Source organism: Rhinatrema bivittatum, chromosome 6 (assembly GCF_901001135.1).
Source record: "Rhinatrema bivittatum chromosome 6, aRhiBiv1.1, whole genome shotgun sequence".
Lineage (NCBI taxonomy): Eukaryota > Metazoa > Chordata > Amphibia > Gymnophiona > Rhinatrematidae > Rhinatrema > Rhinatrema bivittatum.
The window spans coordinates 161,650,526-161,660,231 of record NC_042620.1 but is presented as its reverse complement, the minus strand read 5'-3'; positions in this window follow the sequence as shown (position 1 = coordinate 161,660,231).

Sequence of the window (9,706 nt, the reverse complement as noted above, 5' to 3'; positions counted from 1 at the left end):
GTTACCCCCACCCCCACCCTCACCTCTCCTGTTCCACAGTTCCATTTCTTTTTTGTGTACAAATTAAGCCCTGTCTGACATGGATCATTTCTGCCCCCCTCTCCCCCTCCCCAGCCCCTGAATGAAGCAGATCTGAGCAAGAGTGGCGTAGGTGCTCACTCCCAGACCAAGGCACATGAGGGAATGTGGGAGACAAAAAAGTGAGCGAGCAGATCAGAGGCGCTGTGGAAGGGGGGGGGGGGAGAGAGTGAGTGAGGTAGGTGCTGCAGGCTGTGAGTGAGGGAATTGGACTAAGGTGGGAATGAGATGATGAGAGTTGGGGGGGGGAGTCTGTGAGTGAGGCGATTGGAGGGTCAAGGAGGGAGTGCAGGGAGGGGATAAAGGGGTGAGCGAGGATTGCATGCAGTGCTGCTGCCTTCCTTTCTGTCTCGAGGAGGCAAAAAAAGCAGGCCACGCTTTTGAATTTTAGCTCTCCCTATCAACCCAGTCCGAGGTATTTATGTCATTTTATTTATTTATGTCGTTCATTGTACACCATTTGTTTTTTAGCTGCAAGAGGAATGTTGTTAATACATATGGAAATAAATACAGCAGATAGTACGCATTAGTCTATTCTCATACACGCATGGCAGAGGACAGCCTGCTGATTCTGGCTCAGAGAAAAGGCCTGTGACTTTCTGGCTAAGAAGGGAGAGGAGGAGAGAAGAGGGTAATTTTCCGGGAGGGGGTTCGAGGACTGCCTGGGATTAATAGTGAGTCTTGGGGGCCCTAGTAGGACCACTGGGGAGGGGAGAGGCGGGAATGGAGAACCAGGATCCCCAGGGCAGAAAGACAGGGCTCCATTATTTCTACCCTTCTCCTCATCACCTCGGTGCTGCTCCATTCCCAGCCTTCCAGCGGTGCTCAACCCCCCGCCGTCCTCGCCATCAATGCTCATCAAGCAAAGAATGGCTGGGGGTTGAGCACTAATGGGCACCAGGATAGAAGATCACTGGGATAAGGAAGAAGAGTGTGTGTATGTGAGAGAGGGAGTTCACATCCAGCCCTGGCCCCAGCCCCTCACACAGGAGACACCTGGCCGTGCGCCACCTCCCCTCCCCTCCCCCTTTCAGTTCACTTCTTTTTTTGTCTACAAAATACAACAGTAACCGTGTGGCAGCACAAGAGCCGTTAGCACATGCTTCAGTTCTTTGCATTTACATCTCTTACATGGACTTCCTGTTTACAGTGGAGATGTAATGTGGAGAAGGAGGGGCTGCTGCAGGCCCCATGAGCTCCTGCTCTCTCAGTCCACATGCTGCCAAATTCCTTCAGAACTCCTACAAAGTATATCCTATCTATCCAAGATAACATAAACCAGCTCCACATCCCATTAGAATTACTAGGAAGAAGAAATATGAATACGAACGTACACCATTCTTATGTGTTCTTTGTGTAACAAAAGGCATTAAGGGGAACTCACATCCATTTCTGTTGTGCTCTCACAATGCATTCAGAGCTTCTGTCTGTGCCTTCAGAAAAAAAAAGTAGATCCGTAGAGGTTTGGCTAAGCATTTAGAAACTGAATGCAGCTGTAAGGTGTACTTTGTTCACCTACCACTTATTTTCCCCTTGTTTATGTGGCAGACCTTCCCAGTCTGGCCACCAGATGTCACTGTCCCTGTACAGATCACTTCTTCGAACACACTTTGGGGCCAATGAACATGATTCTTTTTCTTTCTCTTTTTTAAGAGTAGATTAATTTTGTACATTTGTTACTTTGATTGTTATACCTGTTTTGCATACCTTTTTATTCTTTTATTTTTATTTATTTTATTTATTTAAGGTTTTTATATACCGGCAATCATGAAAACATATCTTGCTGGTTTACATAGAATAGGAGTGCAGTAAATACATCAAACTGGAACAGGGGTGCCCTTTTAATTTGATTTCTTATTTTAATAATATCTCTGTGAACCATTTTGATAAACATTTTTATTTGTAAAAACAGTACAGAAATACTTTAAAATAAATAAATAAATTTTTGTGCAGAAAATGGCGCTGAACAGTCAACACCCGCTTTTTAATGAGCCCCTACCCCCCCCCCCCCCCCCCCCCGTGCATTAATTTTTGAACTGGCTACCAATTCACTTATGCGCAATGCTCTGAAGAACGTTAACAAGAAGGCTGCTCTGAACAAAAGAACTTCATATTCAGACCATCAAATACACTCCGAGTACCTTGCCATTTCAACCAAATCCTTGTATCTAATAGGTCTCCTCCTACCTCCCCCCCCCCCCCTCGTTCCCTACGCCACCCTGATAAAACTTACTTCACTCTGAAACTTAGCTTCTGAAAGAATGTGAAACCTGCAAGGTGTGCTTTTACCTTGGACAAGGAATATTGGTTAGACTTAGCCCCTGTGATGTATTGCACCACTAAATGATCCCCCGCTGGCCCTCCTGCCCAACCCCTACCCAGCAGAAATCTTGTTATCTCCAGATTTCCGGCCATATATGCTGCCCACGTCGACGGGGCTACCGACTTTTTTTATAAGCAGCCACTCTTCTTCATCCCTAAAGTCCACAGATATTCTGGACACTTCGCCATCATGTCCGCATCAGGAGCCAGCAATCTGAAGACCTTCCACTTAAAATGAGAAAGAGCAACCGCTATAACATTTTCGACTCCTGGAATGTGCTTAGCTGTTACCCTAACATTCCTCCTCAAACAAAGACCTACCAACTCTCTTAATAACACCGAAACCATCAAACATTTAGCAGACAACCAATTGATTACCTGCACTACTCCCAGGTTATCACATCGAAAAGCCACTTGCTTGTTCGCCAGCTCTTCGCCCCAAATAGCCAATGCCACCACAATGGGAAATAACTCCAAAAACGTTATGTTCTTTGTGATATCCTCAGTTACCCAATCAACCGGCTATGGCTCAGCGCACCATTTGCCTTGAAAAAACACCCCGAAACCTGATGCCCCTGCCGCATCCAAAAACAATTCCAGCTCATCATTTGTTATTTCCTTATCTGGCATTATACACACCCTATTAAATCCTTCCAAAAAAACTTCCCACACTTTTAATTCGTCTCTGATTGCCCGCGTTATTCGAATAAAATGATGCGTTGCCCTGATCCCCGCCGTGGCCGAGGATAGCCTCCTGATAAAAGCCCTACCCATTGGGATTACCCTTCCTGCAAAATTTAATGCCCCAATCAGGGGTTGCATTGTTCTCAAAGTAATCTTTTTTGCTCGACTTACTTCTCGCACAAGGTCTCTTAACCTGTTGACCTTGTCCATCGGCAGCCTGGACTCGAGTGCAATTGTGTCCAACTCATTCCTTGGAAAAGTTAACGTTGTGATCGGCCCTTCAGTCTTATCCTGCGCTATCGGTACACCCAGTCTATCTGCCACCTTTAAAAAACCTTCTAACTGTTTAATTCACTGGTCAGAGTTCCCTTGCCCTATGAATAGGAAATCATATTTAAACACTAAAAGCCTCAAAGTAGGCGCATGATATCGCACAACCCATAGGCAAACACTTGTCCACGAAGTACTCACCTTCGAAGGTGAGCCCCAGTAAATGCAAACTACTAGGGTGAATCGGAAGTAACCTAAAAGCCAATTCAATGTCTGCCTTAGCTAACAGCGCTCCCCTACCTGCTGTTTTGACCAACTTTAACACAAGATTGAACGACGTATACTTTACCGAACAATTGCTCCTAGGGATAAAATCATTAACAAATACACCTTTAGGGTAAGACAAGTTCAATATAAGTCTGAATTTCCCTGGAATCTTTTTTGGAATTACAGCCAGTGGGGATAAATGCACTTTTTTAAAAGGTGGGACAAAGAATGGCCCAGCTATGCACCCTAAAGCTATTTCCTCTTTCAATTTATTTGATGTAACCTCTCTCAATCTCGCTACGGACCTAGCATTTTTCATATTGCCCCCCGCCCCTGGCCCTGTATAAGATAGTTGAAACCCTTACTTAGTAATCCTCCTACTTTTTTATCTGGGTAAACGCTTAAACTTTTTGAAAGTTCTTCCAAAATTATGGGCAAAAAAGCCTTATCTAAACGCACCTCATTGTTTGCTGCCTCTGCGTGAGGTAGCGCTAATGCTCGCTCTGCATTTGGAGGATGGGTGCCCACCGCTGCAAACTGCGCAAGTGTGCCAGAACTTACATTCTGGAAATAAGCAAGTGGCTTTATTATACCGCCAACAGACGTCCCCTCCACCCCCCGCTGGCTTACTTGTTGCCCCACCTTTTGCCACGCTTTCTTGGCTCCGAAGGAACCAATACTTCCACCTGCACTACTCGACCCTCCCCACCACCTACACTTTTTTACCCACTAGCACACTTATTTGTCATTTGGGTAAGCCACAGATTAATATCCTGCGTGCCTCAGGACATGTACCGATTACCCTCCATTTTATCACGGAAGTACTTGTTGTAGTTGAGCCAAGCCCAACCTTCGTAATCCTTAAATGCCCCCAGGATGCTGTAGGCATACACCAACAAAGCCTCATACTGTTGCGGCTGGAAATGGCCAATGATGCTATCCAGCCGCAAGAAAACCTTACCCAGTTCAATATATTTTTGGACACTTTGGGTCCTGCCTCTCCCTCCTTATTCTTCTTTTTATCCTTCCTTCTACCCTCTAATAACTTGAATATATTAACATATTTGCATTTCCTAATCCTCCGCCTCAGCCGTCTGGGCACTTCCTCCCAAAGCTCAGTTAAAGACGCTAAAGCAGGGTGGCTCATATCCTGCATTGGGCCCAACCTATAACTAGATCTCTTCTCCCTCTCCGAATCGCTTGACGAGGAGCTAGAAGATTCATCCGAACTGCTATCACAATCCGTGCTGGAGTTCCTATCCCTCCTTCTTCTTTTCCTTTTGCCCTTTTTAACTTGAATGCCCTGCGGATCCAACTCACCTGCATCACCACTGTGCAAAGACAATCCTGGCTCCTCTAGGTCAGGAACTCTCGCCCTCCATCTTCCCGCCTCCTGTCGAACTTCCGAACAGGCAAAAGCTCTGTCCCTCCATGCTTTCTGCTTAGAAGTGATACCTCATATGATATTTGAGCCTCTCACAATTTCAATGCAAGTGCTCGCTCCAAAAGTGTCAATAAGTACAGCGTTAACCAAATTGTCAAGAGGTGGTTTAACGCAGACGCAGCGTTAACCAAAATGCTGAAAAATGGTTTAATGCAAACTGACCTTATATTATAATCATTGGTATCAACATTCAGGATTTTTTTACAATTTTTTTGTTTTTGAATATTATAATCGTTAGTTATGAAGACAGATCACATATCCTTATGCGCAGCGTAGAACGGTGACAGCTTTTTTCTTATAAAACCAGCTAAGACCCGACATGTCTGTGTTTCGTGGACTTCTTCAGGGGTATAAAGTTAAAGCGGTGTCTACGATAAAAAATCAAACAGAATTACTTGCAATCTATATTCACCATTATTGATAATGACCAAAAATCACCAGCGCTGTAGGCATACATTTTAAAGTCTGTCCCAAAGGTATAACGCTATAACGTGATCACAGCTTTAAAAATTAAGCAGGACCCGCCATTAAAACCGCACTTTATTTAGAGGTACTTCAGATATCAACAGACCAATGAAAAGTAAGCAAGAATTGAATACGCCAATCGGCAGCTAGAATAATGATGACCACTCAATGCTGTCATTAAGACCTGCTGGAGTTTCTGTTGCCAGGGTGAAAATCCACCATTGCTCGTGATAGTTGAGGTGACTCATGACGTCACCTCCCCTTTTATTTGTTTGCACCTGTCCCAATACTGTCCACTGAAGTTGATCAAAAGTGTGTGATTGTTGAAGACAATGTTTAACAATGGGCGCTTCAATACTGGCAGTGTTGATGCGGCTTCTATGTTCCCGTAACCTAACTTTAATTTGTCTTTTAGTGCGGCCCACATAGAGGATTTTAAAGTACAAGCACAAATTTTGGCAAGAAGAGTTTTTGAGCGAGGATACCCTTATCCAGTTGTATACAAAGCTTATAAACGGGCATACTACTCTCCCCGAGAATCCTTACTTCAATACCGCTCTAGAACACCTGTTACAGCCAATATTTATGTCTTACCACATACTGAAAAATCGCATCTCATTGTACAAAGCATAAAAAACCATTCGCACATTCTTCAACTTCACCCTTCTTTTTCAGACTCACCTTTAATTTCTTATCAACGAAGTAAAAATATTAAGGATTATGTGGTACATGCGTCTGTATCCACTGGTGGATTCCATATTACCAACGGAACCCATAGCAAATGTGGCAAATGTGACATGTGCAACTTGACAATTGAAGGGCATGAATGGCAACATCCCAAGTCATTAAAAATATATACAAAAAATGCCCATACCACTTGTGAATCTACACAAGTGATCTATCTTATTCAGTGTCCATGCCCTCTCCTCTATGTGGGCCGCACTAAAAGACAAATTAAAGTTAGGTTACGGGAACATAGAAGCCGCATCAACACTGCCAGTATTGAAGTGCCCATTGTTAAACATTGTCTTCAACAATCACACACTTTTGATCAACTTCAGTGGACAGTATTGGGACAGGTGCAAACAAATAAAAAGGGGGGGGGGGGTGACGTCATGAGTCACCTCAACTATCGCGAGCAATGGTGGATTTTCACCCTTGCAACAGAAACTCCAGCAGGTCTTAATGACAGCATTGAGTGGTCATCATTATTCTAGCTGCCGATTGGCGTATTCAGTTCTTGCTTACTTTTCATTGGTCTGTTGATATCTGAAGTACCTCTTTAAATAAAGCGCGGTTTTAATGGCGGGTCCTGCTTAATTTTTAAAGCTGTGATCACGTTATAGCGTTATACCTTTGGGACAGACTTTAAAATGTATGCCTACAGCGCTGGTGATTTTTGGTCATTATCATTAATGGTGAATATAGATTGCAAGTAATTCTGTTTGATTTTTTATCGTAGACACCGCTTTAACTTTATACCCCTGAAGAAGTCCACGAAACACGGACGTGTCGGGTCTTGGCTGGTGTTATAAGAAAAAAGCTGTCACCGTTCTACGCTGCGCATAAGGATAAGTGATCTGTCTTCATAACTAACGATTATAATATTCAAAAACAAAAAAATTGTAAAAAAAATCCTGAATGTTGATACCAATGATTATAATATAAGGTCAGTTTGCGTTAAACCATTTTTCAGCATTTTGGTTAACGCTGCGTCTGCGTTAAACCACCTCTTGACACTTTGGTTAACGCTGTACTTATTGACACTTTTGGAGCGAGCACTTGCATTGAAATTGTGAGAGGCTCGAATATCATATGAGGTATCACATTCTTACTATACAGCTATTCATTTATGATGTTCCCATGAGTCTATTATTTTGACTATTACATCATATCTATACAGTTCTCATTTATATTTCCTGCTTAGAAGTGTCTGGATAGTCTCCACTCTCTACCTCTGTAGGAAAAACAGAAAAGCCAGGAGCATTGCCTGGATACCTACATTGCGCAGACCCTGCCCAACCTGTTCCCCCTGGAACAGTGCTCATCCTCCTTCTTCATACGTCTTCCATCTTTTCACTGATTCCCCAGTCTGTATTTATCCTGCTCCCCGGCCTGGCAGGGATAACGTCCCTCTCCTCAGAGAACCTGCCCAGAGACTCAAAGGTCTGTGCACCTGTAACACTGCTCTTACGCACTCTCTGTCCTTCATGACCTGCCCTGCAAGGAGCCATAATTAGCTCACTCTTGGGAAGATAACTTTCATCCCGAAATCCCGCATACCTGGGCACAACAGCACTAGGCTGAGGATCTGCCTCCCTCACCCTGCTCCACCCTACTGCTCCTGCCTCCCCAGCCTTTATAACAGCCGACCGCTTCTTGCCTCTAAGAGCACTCTGATGTAGCTCTGCATCTGTATCAACTCCCCTCCCAGATACAGGAGGCTCGACTTGCAGCTGAAAACAAACTTTCCTGCTTTTCGCCTGAGCTCTATCCCCAGGGTTTGAACCGCGCACTGCTGGTAACTGACGCACCCTCCCACCACTTGCAACGATCCTAGGCTGCCCCTTCAACACACCTTTCTTATTCCCCTTAGGAGTGCTAACTCCAGACACCTTCCCCCCCCCCCCCCCCCAAACATTCAAAGAAATGTCCGGAGGGTCTAGATACTCAGGACTGATGTGCAATGGTGGGGAAGGGGAAGGCCCCGCCTCAGGCTCACTCTCTCCGGAGGCAGAACAGGGGTGGAAGGTGGGGAATGGGAGGGAGTATCAAATACTGCATCAGGACTTGCCTGCTGGGAAGAACCTCTGACCACCAGGGCCTCCGCCTGAGGAAACCGCTGATGAAAGTCGCCCCCTTCAGGACCCTGGTCATCTGCCCGTGCTCTAGACTCACATCCTTTGCGCTGCATAGTGCTGCCGTGAGGAGCCGCGGATGGGCCTGCCTGGAATCTGACTGCAAGTTCGAACAACTTTTTTTTTTTTTTTAACACACACCGCTTGCAAACAACGGGAATGAATAATAAAGAAGATAAATTTAAACCCCGAGGCCGAACGCGATGCCAAAACCCTGCTCAGATCGCGCGCCCTCCCTCACTCGTATACCGCACTGACTGCTTCCTGCCGTTATTAACCTAGCCAATAGCAGCGCCGCGATTTGAATCACTGGCTACTTGCTATTGGCTCCCGCCTTCCTACTCGTTCCCCCTCCCAAACCCGGCCTGCGCGTGCCTCTCCCTTTGTTACAGCTAGCGGCGCAGGACAAGCCTGCACCGCTGCTCACATCCATTGACAAGAAAATGTGATGTGGGTTGTATTCTTATCTAAATAATCCTGTGTTGATTTTACTAAGATGTATTGTATTCTTAGTACTGTTGACTTATTTCAAATGTAGTCCTGTTCTACATTTTACCTAGTTTAGTCCGGTCATTGATGGATATCAGATTTAGTCCTTATTGAAGTCTCTTTCAGTCTAGAACTGTATGTTACTGTATGTTGTACCCTGCCTTGGGTGAATTTCTTATATAAAAAAAAAAAAGGTGCGGGTAATAAATCCAAATAAATAATATAACACTAGGGATGGGGCTGTGGGAGAGGGGAAGGGGAGAGGACAGGAGGCACAGCACTCAGGAAGGGGCCATTGGGGAGGAAAACACTTGGGAAGGGACCATGAAGGAAAGGCAGGAGAGAGGAAGTAGCACAGGGAGGACTAGGGAAGGGGACACAGGATGGAGAGGACAGAAGGGAAGGGGCTATGGGTGGGACAAGCAAGGCAGGAGGAAAGGCATGGGGAGGGGAGAGGGCAGGAGGGAAATCACTCAGAAAGGGGTCACATGAGAAAAGTAGGAATGACAGAACCAGAGAAGGAGCTACAGGGAGGAAAAAGCAGGCGGGAGGAAGGGTCTGTAGATAGAGGGAAACAGGACAATAGGGAAGGCACTTGGGAAGGAGCTATGGTGGGGGTGGGGAATAGCACTCATGAAGGGGCCATAAAGAGAGGGCAGTTTATATCAGAAACCATTCCTTGTTTAATATTAAGTTTTATACATTATAGATAATTCTGTTGTCCATATTATTATGTATTACATTAATCAGTTTTCCATATGGCATTTAACTGCATGTAAAAATTAGATACATGTGGGATCCTCAAAAGATTTGGAGGTTGAAAAGGGTC